Raw genomic sequence first — 18,111 nt, forward strand, 5'->3', positions numbered from 1 at the left:
TCACGGGTACATTCAGCTCCTGAGCATGGCCACCACCCTCTGTGCCTCTGGGTCAAGGCTCAACCTGCTGGGCTTGGTCTGCTGGGAACTCTCCAAGGAGCTGCCCTCAGCTCTATGGAGACACCAATTACCCCGGAAAATGCCACTGTGGGCTGGGGGTGTGGGCTGCCTCCTGGCAGGTGGGGCTTCAGGCTGGAAAGACACGCCCCAAGGCCCAGGGGCAGCTCTCTCTAAGCCCCAGACCCTGGGGCATTCATTCATTTATTTAACACATATTTACTGAGTATGGCATCTGCAAGTGTTTTGCTGGGGCTGAGGAGACAGCAAATGACAAGACAGACAGGCTCCCTGTCCTCAGGGTGCTGGCAACGGAAGAGGTCATTTTTGTGGTGGACACCCTTGGTTGACCAGATGCCCCTGGGATCCCCGTGACCGCTTCTGTGTTCGCAGCCCTCACCTTCTGCGTGCTTTGCTTTTAACGCCCCTGCGACTCTCTGCAGAAGCCTACCCGTGGGCCACCTGAGCTGGCATGCCTACGTGTGCAGAGAACCAGCAGTTTCCCCAGAGGCGGCCCTTAGCCAAAGACTCATGAGAGTTGGAGAATGAAAGTCCCACCCCCTTGCCTGGAGTTGGGACAACACCTGAGATGTAATTTCTGCTCCAGAGCCTGTAGAGCTTCTCTGTCCTGCTTTCCTGCTCCCTTATCAGTTTCTTCTAGGAACACTTCCTTACATCACCAGCACACAGACCTTCATCTCAAGGCTGGCTTCCGGGGGCCCTCACTTATGACACCTACCTGAAACCCTTCCTTTCTCAGTGGGGCCGAACTTTAGTTTTGTTCCGGGGTCCTTTCCTCCCTCCATGTGAGTCAGCATGAATACTGGTTAGCCTGATCTGTTGTGCTCACCTTTTCTTCCTTGCTCTGGGGTGGGTTAACAGGGAGAAGGTGACCCAGATGTGGCCAAAGACACATGATGGAATATCCATTGAGGGCTTCTAGAAATGGTTTTCTTAAAATGAGACACAGAACAGAATCCCCTTCCCTTACCGGCCACGCTGCATGTGAGGCTGGAGCCCTGATGGCCACATGGAGGAAGCTAAACTGACACCCGGAGGGTGGCCCAGCTCATAGGTGAAAGGCACCAGGGTCCTGGATGCCAGTGAAGCTCAGAATTCACCAATGGAGCCAGCCTACCTCAGAATGTGCCGTTCTGAGAGAAGATTAAATCCCCTATTTGGTGGAGTCATTTTGCGTCGGGTCTGCTGTTATTTGCAACCAAAAACATCTCAATGGCTATGATTTTAGATGGGGCCAAGCTGCCGTGCAAGGGGGACCCCTTACAGGTCTCTATCCTGCAGGTGGGTCCCATCTGGGTTCTCCATCATGCACCAGGTTTGGGATAAATTACACAACATCGCATGGCATGGTTAAAGAATAAGCTTCATTGGAGAAAGAGAAAACTAACAAGGCAGGGCCAAGAAGCAAAAAAGTGAAAGGGTGGAGTCAGATGCTAGTGGGGAGGACTCTCTGTGGGCTGGGGTTGTAGCCTCATCTAATTTTCCCTCCATCACTTCTCCTGAACCATCATTTTTTTCCCCTTATAGACTATATAAATCTCAGTACCTTCTTTGCTGTGGCCATCAGGAAACTCAGAGTTGGATTTGTGGCACACCTCACTTATTGTTAGGACCTTGCATGATTGTGTTCTCCCTTAGCCAGCATTATCTTATTTTCCCTTTACTCCATGTTCCTCATCCATTTGTTTTTATTCTGTTAGGCTCTGTGTATTTCTGTAAATCCTGTGAGTTATTCTTTAGAGTGAAGTAAGATGTGTCTCAATCAGCCCATCTATCCCCTGAAGCTGCACTGGAACCTCCCTGAGGACAGTGGCTGTTAAGTGGCTCTTGAGAGCCTCCCCAGGCATCTGGCACAATGACGAGGAGCCTACAAGCCCTTTTCCTCTGCAGCTTCGAGGAGGTATTTATTGGCTACCTTCCAGCTACATTTCAGCTGTCAGTCCCAACATTCCTCAACCTTATTCTCCTTTTCTAGGCCCAGGGGATGGTCCACCCCAGTCTCCCAAATGCCAGGCCTTGGCAAGGGAGTGGAAAATCCTTTGAAATTCCCAATAAATAAATAAAAATAACTTTGAGGGCTTGTCACCATGGATACCAAAGGCTTGGTTAGTCGTCATGGCGACCCTTGGGTAGGCTCTCTGCCTGAAATGATCAGCATCACTGAAAAGGAAGACCAAGAGAGGGAGAGATAGGACCATGAGCTCAGAGTGAGAGCTGGGCGCCAGCAAATTTCTAGAGGCAGGTCGAGAACAGGGGCAGTGTGTGTGTGTGTGGGGGGGGGCCAGTAGGGAGAAGCGAAGTGGAGAGCACACTGTCTTCTGGAACTTTCTTCTCCAGCAAGCTGCCACTCTGAAAGTCACATTATTCTAAGAGGCTCCTGATCCTTTTGCCTCTTGTGCCCCATGCCCCTAGGGTTTGAGAGGGGAACCGGGCCTCCAGCCTTGGCAATGCTGCCAGGGAGTCTCCATGACAACGCCAGCCCCAACCTGTGGGAGCGGAGCCTTTGGCTGGTACCTCCAGGGAGTTGCCTGGGTAACCAGTCTCCCTTGCCTCACTTCCCCACCAACCAAAACTCCTCAGCCCTTCCCCCCAATTCGTGATGGGAGGGTGAGTGGACAGGGTCACCATGGAGACCTGGCTTTGCTCCCTCTGCCCCTTTCCAGAGCACCTGTCTCAAGATGGCTATTGGGAGGGGTCTCTGGGTGAGATCCTCGACCAGCTAGGGATGAGGGGTCTACTGGGTAAGGAGAGAAGTAATGGAGACTCTTCTGGCCAGTGAAGAAGGTGGAACTATGGCAACTGCTTCTTGATTCTTCTAGGAGTGTCACTCATGGCATTTGCCTGGGGTACGAGTCAGGAGACTGGATGGCGACCTCCTTGGCCCCTGTCCCGCTGTCCCCATCACTCACCGAGCCCTGGGCTGAGGACCTGTGGCTCATCCAGCAGCCGAGAACATTCAGGTGGTTACCGGGCTTTTATTTCCCAGATGAGGAGACAATTACGTGATTAGTTGTTATTTTATCTTGCTAATGAAAATGCATAAAAAACAAAACGGCCCATTAGCAAGGCCATTCATTCCCCAGGTCTTGGCTGTTCCGTTTTGTAGATTGGAGAGTGCCCTTCTCTGGGCACGAGGCTGGCCCTACAGTCAACTGTCTGAGGTCCCTTCTCCCTATCCCCACCCTCTGCACCCTGCCATCCTTGCCTTTGGTTCCTGTTGTGTCTCATCTGCATCCAGGTGACCCCTGCAGGCTCCTCCCCTCTTCCACAGCTGACAAGATACACCTGGTTTCTCTCTTCCTTTTCTAACCATCTCCTTCTTTCCCTTCCATTAGAATTCCTCATTTTCTCCGCTTCTCCCCCAGCCAGACTTCCTCACCATCCCCACCCTCATTTCAACATTAGTTTGAATCCCTCCTCTTCCAAGAAGCCCACCTTGATAGAATTGGGTTAGGCCAGTGAAGAATTTTCATTTGCTTCCCATTCAACCAAGCTTCCCAGGAAGCCACCTCCTCAGTGTTTGTTGTCCAGAAAAACTGGAAGAATCCACCTATCCCCCCAAATCATCAGAAATGTGGAATTTGGGCTCCAGTGGTGGCGGCTTTGGGGTTTGCCTTGACCCTGGATCTCTTTCAGATTCTGGTAGCACCTAGGCCATTGTGAGCACTCAAGTGGATGAGTGAAGCTATCAGTCCCCTTTCCACAGTGGGTGAGAAGGTTCTCCTCTCCTTGCAGAAAAGTGAGATTGATAAGTTCCATATTTATAGCCTGCTGAATTAAAGGTGGACAGGTGGAGAGCAGAGAAGAGGCAGTCAGGCAGGGGTGCTGAAAGGGACCCCAACTGTCCCTGGCAGGCTTGGTAAGCAGGATTCAATGCAGCATTTTGACCGGTTCCCTGCAAACACAGGGAAGCTTCATCCCCGGGGAGATGACAGAGTGCCCCCTTCCCCAGCAAAAGAAAAGAAAATACAACATGCGCTTAACCTGCATCATTGCAGAAGACTAGGGCAATGGGGGACAAAGTTGAGGAGCCACTGTGAGGGAGGGGAGTGACCAACAAATGGACTTTGTGGATAGGGGTCCCCATGGGCATAAGCTGGAGAACTCAGAAACCCCAAATTCCCGGGAACCTGGAAGCCACAATGGACCCAGCCTGACCCTTAAGTGTACAATCTGCAAGGTGGGTACTATCATCCCCATTTTATGGATGAGTAAACCAAGGCTCAGAGAAAAAGCAGTAGATCCATGAGGAGGCTGTAAGTCAGAGTGGTTAAGAGTATAGACTCTGGAGGCACTCACTCTGCTTAGCTTGGTACTTTCTGGCTGTGGGACATCACGTGAAAACAGAGCCTCAACCCCAGTCTTGTTATCATAAATGGGCTTATGATTACTCAACTCATATGGTTGCTGTAAGAATTAAATGAGAAAAATGCATGTCTAAAGGACTTAGCACAAGACTGCGCAAAATTTATAAACTGGTAGCTACAATCACAGGGTGTCTCCTGGGCAGATCTCTCTCCATCCATCCATTCATCCATCCATCAATGAATCCATCAAACTCTGATGGCCAGACACCTAGCACACAAGTGATTAAGGAGTAGTTCGTGCAACAAGGGGCTTTGCAAGCTAGTGAGGGCGACAGACACCCAGACACATAATCAAATATGGCAGGACCGTGAGAGAGGTTAGAACAGAGCCTGTGACAAGTGATGGTGTGGTCCAAGAAGGGACTGGCCAATTTTACTTACAGAGGAGGGTCAGGGGCTAGAGAGCTGAACCCCAAAATGAGGGTTACCACAGGGGAAAGGGGAGAGGGATAAATTAGGAGTTTGGGATTAACACATACACACTACTATATATGAAACAGATAACAAACAAGGACCTACTATATAGAGTAGGAAACTATACTTGATATTTTGTAATAACCTATAAGGGAAAAGAATCTGAAAAAGAATATATCGATATATATATTAAACTGAATCACTTTGCTTGTTAGTGTGAAACTAACACAACACTGTTAATCAACTATACTTCAGTTAAAAAAATAAATAAAACATATACACTCTGAAAAAAAAAAGTGAGGGTTGGGAGGTTCCTCTGAGCTGGGAAGGCTTTGCTTCTGGAAAGTGTGTGGCCAAGCCCGCCTCAGCTCCTTGCCTTCCTACTCCACCCGTTCCAAGGAGACCCTTGGGTAACAAGGGTTATTATGCGAGCTGCTCATTTCCCTGTTCACGGTCACAGTGCAGCGGGGCCTCACCTGGCGGCAGCGGGGGTGCTGCAAGCACCAGGTCCTCCCGATGTCTTCTCAGCTCAAGATTGACGAGAAGAGGGACGGGCCCCCCAAAGACTGCCCTCTCCCTCTCCCTCCTACGCCATGTCCTGGCTTTGTAATGCTTTGAAGGATTTGGTCCATTGCCATGAGCATGCTCAGTTACCTACAAGTCCAGGGACTGGAGTTTATGAAGCCCAAGCTAGAACACATGGTCTGGTGTGTGATTTGGCGACAGGACGGATAGGGAGTGCCATGAAAATGGTAAACATGCAGGTGGAGGGTTGTACCCGTGTGGCCAAAGGGACTGAGTGACATGGGCCCCCAGCAACAACAACTCCCCCCCCCCCCCCCACACACATACACTCCCTACTTAGCTCCTGATACCTGGAATTTCACCATCAGAGACGCTTTCCTTTGTCTATGATTTATTCATAAATTCAAGCCCCTGTGTGTACAAGAATGCTTTCAACAAACACCTATTGAGCAACTCTGAAGTACAAAACCCTGGGCCAGGCACGGAGGATCAGAAATGAACGAAACCCAGGTCCTCCTCAGCATTGCAAAACTCACTCTTGGCTGGAGGAAGAACACTCACAAACAGGCGAACAAAACACAGCAAGGCCTGAATGAGGCCTGTGCTGGAACATTGTCGAGGACCACCAAGCACTGTTGAAGGCCAGCCTTGAGGAGGGGGAGGGCAGGGGAGGCTTCCTGGAGGAGGTGGCTCCTCAGCTGGATGTTGAAGCTTGAGTAGGAACCTGCCTAGCAAAGGGGATGGGGTGACGGGGGTGGGGTTTTTTTAGCCAAAGGTGAGGCCTGGGTAAAAGTGCAGTAAGGTGTCCCTGGCACATGGTTTTCTCAGCTGCCACTCCAGGGTGTGGGTGTCATGGAAACTCTCCTGAGAGCACATGGGAATGGAGCGGGGAGGCTGTTGGTGGTGGATCGGGAGCCCTGAGACCTGTGTGACATAAAGGAGGCGGGGGCAGCTTCCCTGGGCTTCAGCAAAGAGGGGACAAGGCCAGGAAGAGGGAAGGAAAGGAAACGTCACCACCAGGCACCTACTTCTATTTGACCCTTTATACTTGTTTTGACAAAACGTGTCTATTTTATCTCTGTCCCTTATTTGGGGGTTTTTATCCTCAGTTCCCCACAGCTGGCTGGTTGAGCAGTGTCTGGGCCTTCTATTCCTTTTATTTTTGTTAAAACAGCTAATTTAGGCTCTGCACTTAGGAAGTGCTTAAGAAATGGGACCTTGGTAGTCAAATGAGGTTCTACTCGGGTTTCCAGAAAGCGTACCTTTGGCATTCACGCTTCACAAAAATGTCCTCAGGATACCCCGGGTGGCAGGCGTTCCTGTGGGAAATCTGGGGTTCTGGGTCTTCAGCATGGGAGCTTGGCTAAGTCCACAAACCTCTCTGACCAAAGTTTCCTCATCTGTGAAACAGAGGTGGGGCGTTTGGTGACTCCGGAGGGTCTCTGAAGTAAGAACTTCTGTAGCAGCCCAACTCCATCCCGGCACAATGTCAGCTTATCTGCATGCCCTGTCCTGTTTTTCCTCCTTGGCCACCCACGATATCCTGAGAAATTGTTACTTCAGGGCAACCACTGGATCAGTAATAGGTTCTTTTAATAAGTTCACCAAGCTGCAGGAAGGTTACTCTGTCTGCACTGTGTGTCCAGCCACTGCCCTCTGTCTCTGTATCTTGTAGGTATTCCAGAAACAATTTGCATCAATCAGCCCACTGTGGCCACTCAGCATATCTTGGGGAAGGAGTTCAGACTTTCACTCTCTGGTAGGTACAGGGGGAGGGAATAGAGGGGAGGGAGAGGAGCAAGAGAATGCATAAGTAAACAAGCGTATTCGTCAGCACAGTACAGGTTATGCTGTGTAACAAATCGACCACCAAACCTTAGACTTAACACAACAAAGGTTTATTTCTCACATTATATATCCAGTGTGGTTTAAAGGGGATGGGGGGATGCTCTGCTCAGCACAGTCACTCAAGGACCCAGGCTGATGGAGCTGCCATTATCTTGGGGTGCAACATCTGGAAGTGAGGTCTCCATGGTTGCCACTGCAGGAGGTAAGAGAAGTGAAGGTCACACATTGGCTCTTAAATGTTTCAGCCTGGAAGGGAATCATGTTACTTTGTTTTATAGGCTTTTGGCCAGAACAAGTTGCACGGCCCTTCTTGACCACATGGGGGTAAATGTGGAGAAGGTGGATTTTTAGCGGGTTCTACAAACATCTCCTCCACAGTGACTGAGTGAGTGAAGGAGGGAGGGAAAGAATATCCGAGTGAAGAAGCGAGCGAGGTGAGGAGTGAATGAACGAAGGAGCGAGTAGAGGGTGTGCGTGAGCGCTTGTTTCCCAGCCTGGGGGCCCTCTCAGTCCAAGCCAGAGCCCCAAGGTCCCTGCACAGAGCCATCCCTCCCCTGAGGGCTGTGCCAGCCACAGTCTACCTGCCACTTCTCGGATTATATTTCAGAAACTCATTTTGAGAGAGACAAGCGGGGCCCAGGGGGGCTGTATCTCTATGTCCTTGTCCTTGGAAGGTGGAGAAAAGAGAAGGGGAGGAGGAGAAGGAGGGGCCGCGGGGTGGGGGAGGACGGGCTAGACGTGGAAAGCAATTAGCCGAGAATAGGAAATTACTTTCTCTGTTTGGCGTTGGCAGCTGAGCTGCCACCATTCCCCAGGGCTTCAGCCGGGCTGTGCTGAGGGCCAGGCTGTGTGGCCTTGGGGTGGGGGCTTAGGGTTCAGGGGGCTGAGGGCCTCTCCCTGGAAGCCCCTTAACGTGGCCTTGGCTGCCCTGTGCCGTAGGATCTTTCCGCATGTTATTATATTTAGTTGTGTCAACAGCAGGGATGATGGCCCATTTCATCTCTGCGTCCCCATGGTGCTGACGAGTACCTGTATATCTTAGTTGGGGTTGGTCCCCACCGGAAGCAGAGCCTGGGACAAGGTCTTGGGTGCTGGTGTTTTTTTTTTTTAATTTTTGGCCACGCCAAGCAGCTTGCAGGATCTCAGTTCCCTGACCAGGGATTGAACCCGGGCCCATGGCCGTGAAAGCATGGAGTCCTAACCACTGGACCACCAGGGAATTCCCGGGTGCAGGTGGTTTAATTGGGATGCAGGGGTAAGTGGTGAGGAGAGTCAGGGAGGGAGAGAAAGCCACACACGGTGCCACGTGGAGGTTCGTGCTGTGGGCAACAGGTGCTGATCCCACGGGACTTCAGAGGAGAGCAGAACGTCTCCCAGAATGCTCAGCTGAGGGACAGGAGGTCCCAGCATTCATCCAGTGGCTCCCTTCCCCATCAGCTGAGGCTTGCCCTGGGGGTGCCAACTCCCCTGACTTCCGAGCAGCATTTGCCTGAGAAGGTCTCTGATCTGCAGTGCGTGAGGGCGGAAGGCTGCCAGCCCGAGGCATCTGAGCCCTCATGGAACTGTCCTTTGCAGCTGCAGCTACCATCAGAGGTGGGTTCTGGGGATGCAGCGCTGGGTACCAAAGCCATACAGGGTGCTGTGCCCTGCTTACCAAGTGGTACTGAGCGGAGCACAGCCTTGGACGATTGGGATCCAGGACTCCCTGGACTGATGCCAGTCTCACTGACACCTTTCTCCCCTCTCCACTCTCCTGCCACAGGCTGCGAGCTCCTGAGAACAGGAATCCTGACTTTACATTTCTGAGTTTCCAGTGTCCTGCCCAGAGTCCAACATGGGCCTCAAGAAATATATGTTGTGGAGAAAACTGAATCCTGGGAGGGGGCAGGGGTCAGGACATGTGCAGTGACTTGACCCTGGAATGGTTTCCTTCCTGCTCACCTACATGGACAAGTCCAGGGATGCCCAGAAAGCCCCCTGAGGATGTAGTTCCTGGATCCCTTCTCTGGCTCTGGGATAATGGTCTCTTGAAGGGCTAATCTCAGCTTATCTTGACCCACAGGAAGAAAGCAACCCAAGATGGCCTTGGGGTTGTAAGGGTGCAGGCACCACTGGATGGGTAGAGGGGTTGTCTGCAATTTGTGTTTTCTGTCCTGCTTCTCCCCTTATTCTGACAATGCCCCCTCCTTTGGGAGAATCGCTCTCTCCTCACTCCTTCCTCACTCCATGTGCTTCTGAAGGGACTACCAATCACATTATCCTGTGACCATGTGACCCAGCCACAGCCTCAGTGATTGGCTCAGAAATGGGCACATGACTCAAGCTGGGCCAATCAAAATCCTTTCCTGGGACACATGAATATTTGGAGAAAGAGAAGCCTCTCCTTTCAGCCCAGACTTTGGACTGGAAGGGTGATTCCTGAGGTCCAATGGCTGTGTCTTTCCAGGTGAGGTAGCCACCCAGAGGGAGGGTAAAAGGGGAACGAGCTCCCGGGGCAGCCCCAGCTGTCTGGTGGCTTGTCACTTCCGGATGGACCTAGGCGGGGCCTTGTCCTCCTGTAGGGAGACCCTACTGTGGCAGCCTCCTCTGGCCTTTTCATTATGCCATCATGATTGGCTGCCTGTTCTAATTTAGGCAGCTGGGCTGTCATAAACAAAGCCTGACTGCTTTGCAGGTACAAAGGTTAGATTTGCATGAAGAGGCCTGTGTAAATCCCACTGCTTTTCTGTTATCATTCCTCGCCTCTGACATCACAAGTTGCGGCCTGGTTGAAACACAAGCTATCCAGCTCCTGGATTCCTCTCCTCCGCTGGGCCTGAGCCTGACCCTCACCCTGCTCTCCAGATGTCACAGCAGGACCCTCCTCTGGTATTATACCACCTCTCCCCTCTAGACCAGCGCTATCCAGTAGCAACATAACATGAGCCATGTGGGCAATTTCAAATTTTCTAGCAGCCACATTAAAAAAAAATAATAAAAAGAAATGGATTAAATTAATTCAAATGTATTTTATTTAATCCAGTATATCTAAAATATTATTATTTCAACATGTAATTGATACAAAAAATTATTCATGAGATATTTTATAATCTGTTTTCATCCTAAGTCTTTACTGTCACAGGACATGTCCATTCGGACCAGCCACATTTCAAGGGCTCAGTAGCCACATGTAGCTGGTGGTCACCATGCCGGGGCATCGAAGCCCTTAGTCCCCACCCGGTGAGGGAAGCGGCCTACCGCCTGCAAAGGTTTGGGTGAGTTTGGTCTTTTCATTTCAGCACAGTTTCTCATTTGCACTAAAATGCTATTATGTGTTCCCTACTTTGGATCTGTGATCAGATCTTGGCAATTAGCCCACCAGTCTGAAGAAATGAAGGCTAGGTCCCAAGGTCAGAAATTGCTCACCTCTCTGGTAGGCAGAAGGGAGTCATGGGGGGTGTTGTTTGTTTTTAGCTTTTTTGGGGGGATCATTTTAGATTTACAGAAACGTTACAAAGATGATACAGAGAGTTCTGTACATCCTTCACCTAGTTTCCTCTAATGTTAGTCTTACATAATTACAGTACATTTATTAAAGTTAACAAATTAACCTTGGTATAGTTTGTTAACTAATCTCTGGACGTGGTTCAGATTTCATCTGTTTTTCCACTAATGTCCTTTTTCTGTTCCAAGGTCAAATCCTGGATTTTTTGTTTTTGCGGTGTGCGGGCCTCTCACTGTTGTGGCCTCTCCCGTTGCGGAGCACAGGCTCAGCGGCCATGGCTCACGGGCCCAGCCGCTCTGCAGCATGTGGGATCTTCCCAGACTGGGGCACGAACCCGTGTCCCCTGCATCGGCAGGCGGACTCTCAACCACTGCGCCACCAGGGAAGCCCCCAAATCCTTGATTTTTAATAAATAAATTCATCTATCAATCATCTAGCTATCTATTTATAGATTTATTGAGGTATAATTTACATACAGTGAATTACACGCATATAAAGCACACTCCTTGACAAGGCTGACGTGTGTACACTGTGAAACCATCACACGGTAGGTGTTTCAGCTGAACCATAAAGTAACAAATAGCCCAACTTATTTAGAGTTTACTAAGTACCAAACATTATCCTATACACTCTACATGAATAAACATATTTAACCCTTGTAACAGTTTGTGGGAGATCAGATTACTACTGCCATTTCTTTATTCCCTGATAAAGATGTATGCCCCTACACACTTTGCCATGTGATGTGACAAGACCTCCCTCTAGAATAAGGGGAATATATTTCCCACCTGTACGGAATGAATTGTGTCTGTCCAAATCTGTATGTTGAAGCAGTAACCCCCAATGTGACTGTACTTGGAGATAGGGCCTTTAAGGAGGTAATTAAGGTTAAATGAGGTCATAAGGGTGGATCCCTAATCCAACAGAACTGGTGTCCTTATAAGAAGAGGAAGAGACACCAGGGGCACACAGAGGAAAGGCCATGTGAGGACACAGTGAGAAAGTGGTCATCTGCAAGCCAGTAAGAGAAGTTTCACCAGAAACCAACACTGCCAGCAACTTGATCTTGAATTTCCAGCCTCCAGAATGTGAGAAAATAAATTTCTGTCATTTAAGTCATCCAGTTTGTGCTGTTTTGTTACAGCAGCCCAAGCAGACTAATACACAACCCTACTGATAGTGGGCTTGGCTGTGTGACTGGCCTTGGCCAATGATATGTTAGCAGCATGCCTCTTTAGTGTAGTTTTAGTGTGCTTGGTGGATTTGGCTTGTCCTCCTATGCTCCTGTGATTCCCTATGAGAGAGACAGATCCAGAAAACTCCTGGTCCATGGAGAATGAGGAAACACACAGAGCCAACCTGAACCCAACCCATGGCCTGGAGCCAAGACCTGCTGATCATGACCAAGCCCAGCAGAACCTCAGCTGACTCAAAAAACCCATGAGAAAGAAAATGAATGTAGACATTGTAAGCCACTGAGATTTTTGATATTGTTTGTTACGCAGCCAAAACTGACTAATAACCAATGATTTGAGATACTATTGTTATCCCACATTTTATCAGTGAGGGAAGTGAAACACAGAGAGATTAATTACTCGCTCAAGGTCACACAGCTAGTTTGTGGCAGATCCAGGATATAAACTCAGGCAGACTGGCTCCAGTATCCATGCTCATAACCACTACATATACTGGTCCTTATAAGATCAGAGTTCTCCACCATTCTTTGATTGGGTGATTTAATCAATTCGTTCTTTGACTTGTTAATTCATCAAACATTTACACAGAGTAGCTTTCCCCATTAGTTTCTCTCATAATATCCCTATCTTCTCCTTAGCAGTTAGTAATATTTGTCACTTATAAGTGTTTGTTTCTACATCTGTTTCTATGCTGGTTGTTCTAAAGTCTCTCTTGCTAGACTTTAAGCTCTGTGAGGACAGGGACTGTATCTTTTTTGTTCCCACTGTATACCAATCAATAACAGTCAATAAATACTTGTTAAATAAAAATGAGTTAACTGTTAAGTGTCAGATCTGGCTATGTTTTGGGAACACAGAAATAAGGCATATTACCCACCCTCAGGGACTTCTTAGCCGAGTGAAGGAGATAGACATCAAGATGGCGATGCGAGTAGCTAAAGTGTGAGTGAGGTATAGACGACAGTGGCACAAAGAGGATCACTTATTCTGCTATCGGGGGGATGCATCAGAGATTTCACAGAGGAGATAAGTAATTGGGGCTTGAAGGATGAGTGGGGAAATTCTCTGATTCACGAGAGAAGGCAATTCCTAGCAGAGAGAACGACCAAGGAAAAGGCATGGAGGTTTAGATGCATGGTGGGTGCTGGACCTTGCGAGTCATGTAGGTTGGCTGGAACACAAGGTGTACAGGGGAACTACCGGGAGGTCAACTCGAGGAGGGGGCAGTCGTCTGATCCCCGAATGCCAAGCTAAGGAGCTTGGCCTCTACCTGCAGGCCATGGGGAGTAGTCAGTTGCCCAATCCTGAAAGTGTCTGATCTGACACTACAGGCACTTTTCTTAGATTGTGTAAAGAGTTTTTATGCATCAGAAGAGGGCAAAGGCTGTGAAAATTAATGAGGGGAAACCTCACTAAAATGGAGTTGGGATGCCAGAGTGGGAGCTCTCACGCACGTACCAATCAACGTCAATACAGATCCCAACAGGAAGAGGTGTATCTTGCATCTCTGGCAGGAAGGAAGTCAAAAGGAGGAAGAAAGATTTTTCTCCATGCTTGGCAACAACTCAGTCAAAGAAAAGACACCATACTTCAAACTCCCAGTTTCCTCCAATGTGCTTTTTGTTTATAACAGCACCTCCCAACTTTACCTTCTCCTCTAGAAAATAGTTCCCTCTCCTTTGCTGAACAAGACTTGCAAGTGGTTCCCCATAGTTGCATGTCCTGAGTTGCAATTCTCTGATGCTCCCAAATAAATCCACTCTGCTGGTAATAGAACTGGCAGTTCTGTTGTTTTAGGTTAATATTACACAGAGGTTCCATTGAGATGTAGAGGAGACCCCCGACAACTCAGAGGCTGGTGAGCAAACAGGTCATTGTACCCACAGAGCCCACTGAGCTCACTGCTTTCTAGCCAACTCTGGAGTTTGAGGGTAAGTTTTCCTCCTGGATTCAAGCTCCACTCTTTTTGCATTTTGAAGCTCTCCAGGCTTTATTTGGGATCTGTTTAAAGGCTTTGTCCTTTTCTGTTCTGTCTGTGAGTAGTCAGTTGGCACTTTGGCCTCAGTCTTGAAATCAGACTGTTCCTACTGGAACTCTTCTGTTATTTGACCTGTGGCTGTTTAAGGATGGTTCTTTTGCTCTAAAGAAAAACCTCTTAAAAATGGGATCCAGTTACCTAAGTGCTTTGAGGGCACTCTCCTTTCAGGTACCTGGGCGATTTTATGTTTAAAAACCATGGTCCTCTCTCTTGCACATTTCTAACTAAATGGACTGACTAACCAAAAGCAATTTAGAAAATCGATGAGGAACTACTGAACTCCCCAAACTTACTTTTCTCAAAACTGTAATGGAGAGCCATGGCTCTGAAATCACCAAAACAGAATCGGACGCCTATTTTGATTGGTACTTGGAGGCTTCCAAACACCATCAGGAGTCTAAAATGGCCTCTCTGAAAAACACAATAATTAAATTAACTGAGGCAAACAAAAAAAGACAAAATGGGGGCTTCCCTGGTGGCTCAGTGGTTAAGAACCTGCCTGCCAATGCAGGGGACACGGGTTTGAGCCCTGGTCTGGGAAGATCCCACATGCTGCAGAGCAACTAAGCCTGTGCGCCACAACTACTGAGCCCGCGCACCGTGAAGTCCACGCACTTAGAGCCGGTGCTCCGCAACAAGAGAAGCCGCTGCAATGAGAAGCCCCTGCACCGCAACAGAGTAGCCCCCACTCGCCACAACTAGAGAATGCAGCAACGCAGACCCAAGGCAGCCAAAAATAAATAAATTAATTAATTTAAAAAAAAAAGAAAGACAAAATGGCTTTATTCATCTCTCCTCTTTTCTCAGGCTCCACCCCCAGTGCCATCTTCCTCCTCTGGACCTATTAGAACCTGACCCTGTAAAGTTACATCTTCTGAGGATCCGAATAAACCCCAGATTACCCATGTTCCCTGGACGAATTGTGAGCCGTAGTTAAAGCATTTCTTAAAGTAACTGAGGACCCCACAGGTTTGCTGAAGATTTTAACATAGTTGTTCAAACCTACCAGCCTCGTTTCTCAGATTTATATCAGTGCTTGTTGGTGAGGGTCAAGCAAACACTGGATGAAACTAGCCCATGGGAACATTCTGGAGGGGATTTAGAAGAGCAATCCCCTAACTTTTGGCAAGAGGCTAGAACACTCACTGAAAACTTCCACCGAGGAATTACAGTCACCTTTCCTAAGCCTATTGACTGGAACAAAATTCAGCCTTGCCTACAAAAATCTGATGAACCTGTTCATGACTATTCTAATCGACTTCAGGTTATTTTTAAAGAAGACTCTGGTCTTCCTTCAGATGTTGCGTCCACTAGGATAACTGTCACCTCCATGTTTGTTAACAGGAAGAACTGGGATCTTTCTTGTTTTGTTAAAAGGACCAGGATGGAATGGAAAACTGTACCCACTTCAGATTTAGTTAATTTGGCAAATTGGCTCATTTGTAACCTAGATGAGTCACCAAAAAGAAAGACCACTAAAATTCTTAATCTTCCACTCCGGCAAATGAAGGTCCCTAAACAAAACCAAAAACCTTCTAATTTCTGCTATTGCAAAAAGCCAGGGCATCAGAAAAAAGATTGTTACAAATTTAAGCGTTCCAGGAGTTTTCAGCCCTCTCAGCCTTTCCAGTGTCCTCCTAATGCCCAATGAGGGGCCCTGAGGAACTACAGGGGCTCTTCCCAATCCTCCCTGTTAATCAGCTTGAAGAAACAGCTCTCCAGATTGGGAAGGAATCTCTGTCCTTACTGACAGCGGGGCCACACTCTCGGTGCTCAGCCCCACTGCAGAGCCCTAATACAATTCCCATAGTGGCGATCTCTGATAATCCTCAACAGGTTCCTGTCTCTGAACCTTTTCCCTTTTGTTTAGGCCCTTTGAGAGAGACACACTTTCTCTCCTTAGCTCGTCTCCCTCCATTCACTCATTAGGCCAAGACTTCTTGGAAGAGTATTATGCCGAATTTCTTTCTCCCAAAAGGGGGAAATAATTCTAGAATTTGACAGTAGCCATCTAAATAGCCAACCAGGTAAATTAAAAGACCCTTCGACATCTTTTATTTGTTCTGTTTCCGGCACTGCTGGGGCCGATTCTTGAAACACTGATCATTTGTCCCTATTGAGTCAGCCACCACCCTCCTTATAGGCAAAAATCTCCAACTGATATTGGCAAAATTCACAGTGTACCTCCCATTAAGATCCAAATAGATCCCTCTAAACTCTCTTCAGAATTAATCAGTACCCTGTAAGTAAAGAAGCCCTTCAGATAGAAAACCCATGATAGAAGATTTCAAGGCGCAGGGCCTCACTATCCCTTGCACTAGTCCCTGTAATACACCTGTTACACCTGTGAGAAAACCCAAGGGCTGAGGATGGAGGTTTACCCAGGACCTCTGAGCAATAAACATTGTTACCTCTCAACACCCAGTTGTTCCTAACCACTGCATGCTACTGACATCCATTCCCACTTGAAGCAAGTTTTTTACTGTGACTGATCTATGCAGTGTATTTTTCAACTCATTCTAGTTGATAAGGCTAGCCAATATCTTTTTGTCTTCACCTGGGACGGACAACAATATACTCGTATAGCAGTGACCCAGGGTTTCACAGAAAGTCCTTCTTACTTTTCACAAATCTTGAAAGCTGATTTGGATGATGTAAGTTTTCTGCAGGTTCTACTTTGTTACATTATATAGATGATTTGCGCCTATGCTGTCCTTCTCAAACCTCCTCACAGGAAGACAGCATCCACCAGCTAAAATTTTTGGCCTTAAAGGGTCATAAAGTCTCCAAAGAAAAATTTCAGTTTTCTCAAATTCAGGTTCAGTATTTAGGGCACCTGATCTCAGAACAGGGACTACATTTGGATCCAGATAGGTTTCATGGCATCCTGAACTGCCCAGAATCAAAACCTACGTGCCAATTATGAGGTTGTCTCAGGCTATCTGGCAACTGTTGGAACTGGATTCCAAATTTCACTCTTACGGTCATCCTTATATGGTTCATTAAAACCCAGCAAATCTGACCCCATTAATTGGGGAGATCAAGATGACGCAGCTTTTGAAGCCTTAAAGAAAAACTTAATGAGATCACTTACCTTTGGACATCCTGATTATCAGCTGTCATTTTTCCTCTCTGTAGATGAGAAGGCAGAGAATGTCCTCAGAGCACCCACCCAAAAACATGGGGACCATCAACGACCCGTAGGGTATTGTAGCCAACAGCTGGACCCTGTGGCACAGGGATATCCCCATTGCCCCAGAGCCATTCCTGCCACTGTCCTTCTGGTTAAGGCCACCAAAAAGATAATCATGGGATCCTCTTTCACCATCTTTGTACCCCATGGTGTGGAAGCCCTCCTAAATTCTCATCCACTCAACCATTTTCAGTCGGTTGCCTCACCTCTTATGAAATCCTTTTGCTAACTGTTCCTCACATAGCTCTCTCACATTGTACTAACCTCAACCCTGCTACTCTTCTCCCCTCCTTCACTGACGAAACCCCTCACCACTGCCTGACACTGATAAAATGATAGCACCCATGAACCAATACTGATGGGGAAATATTAATAAGGCCACAAAGAGTGCCTCCCTTCTTGTCCCACCTGTCCAAAATATAATCCAGAGAAACCTGTTTGCACTCCTCCCAGACACTTTGAATTGGTTAATGAGCCATTTGAAGTTTGGCAGATGGATTCCATATAGCGGCCTGCATCTCACTGATATAAATATGTTTTAGTCATGGTCTGTATATTTTCTCACTGGACGGAAGCCTTCCCTTGCAGACAGACCATTCTTCTGTAGCTACAATGTTGTTAGAAAAGATTATCCCTACCTAGGGAAACCCTCTCGAACTTTATACTGATCAAAGAACTCATTTTCCTGGTCAGGTGCTTCAGCAAGTCTGTGCTGTTCGGTTGGTGTTACAGAATTTTTACTGCGCTTCAATCCTTGGGGTTAGTCGAACTTACTAATGGCACTATTAAGACACAATTGGCAAAATTTGTAGAGAACCTCCAAATACCCTGGCCCAAAGTATTGCCATTGGTCCTTCTCAATCTCAAACCCACGCCCTTTGGAACTCGTAAACTCTCACCTTTTGAGATAACCACAGGTCACCCAGTGCTCCTGGCCCCTGCCTCTTTTGATCTGCAGCTGATAAAAG

This window comes from Delphinus delphis, chromosome 1 (genome assembly GCF_949987515.2).
Source record: "Delphinus delphis chromosome 1, mDelDel1.2, whole genome shotgun sequence".
Classification (NCBI taxonomy): Eukaryota; Metazoa; Chordata; class Mammalia; order Artiodactyla; family Delphinidae; genus Delphinus; species Delphinus delphis.